This window comes from Fulmarus glacialis, unplaced genomic scaffold, assembly GCF_000690835.1.
Source record: "Fulmarus glacialis isolate BGI_N327 unplaced genomic scaffold, ASM69083v1 scaffold22287, whole genome shotgun sequence".
NCBI classification, from domain to species: Eukaryota; Metazoa; Chordata; class Aves; order Procellariiformes; family Procellariidae; genus Fulmarus; species Fulmarus glacialis.
In genome coordinates, this window is record NW_009225381.1 from 1 (window position 1) to 416 (window position 416).

The window sequence follows — 416 nt, forward strand, 5'->3', positions numbered from 1 at the left end:
CACGGGATTCCCAGCCCGCAGGCAGCCGCCCGGAGCAGTGCAGGGACACGAAGGACAGCCAAAAGGATGCCACGCAAGCAGAGTTACAATTACTGAAATACCAGTTTGCATTTATTCTCCCAATCACGCAGTTCAGTTTACTGGTGCTAAGTCCATGACCAATGCAGACTCGAAGAAGGCGTTACTGGCAGAGCTGGGCAGAGGCGCTGCCCCAGCGCAGGTCCCGGGAGCAGAGCGCTTCTAGCAGCGGCCGAGCCCGGCTCTGCACACAGACGGGGCTGAAAGCTGCCCTGGGAAAGTCTGTATAAAATGCTGGTGTGTGCTGCCCGCACGGCCGAGGGGAGGGGGCAGAGCGCCCGAGGACCCTGCAGACCCCACACACAAGCTGTGGGCAGCAGCCAGCAGCACCTCCCTCT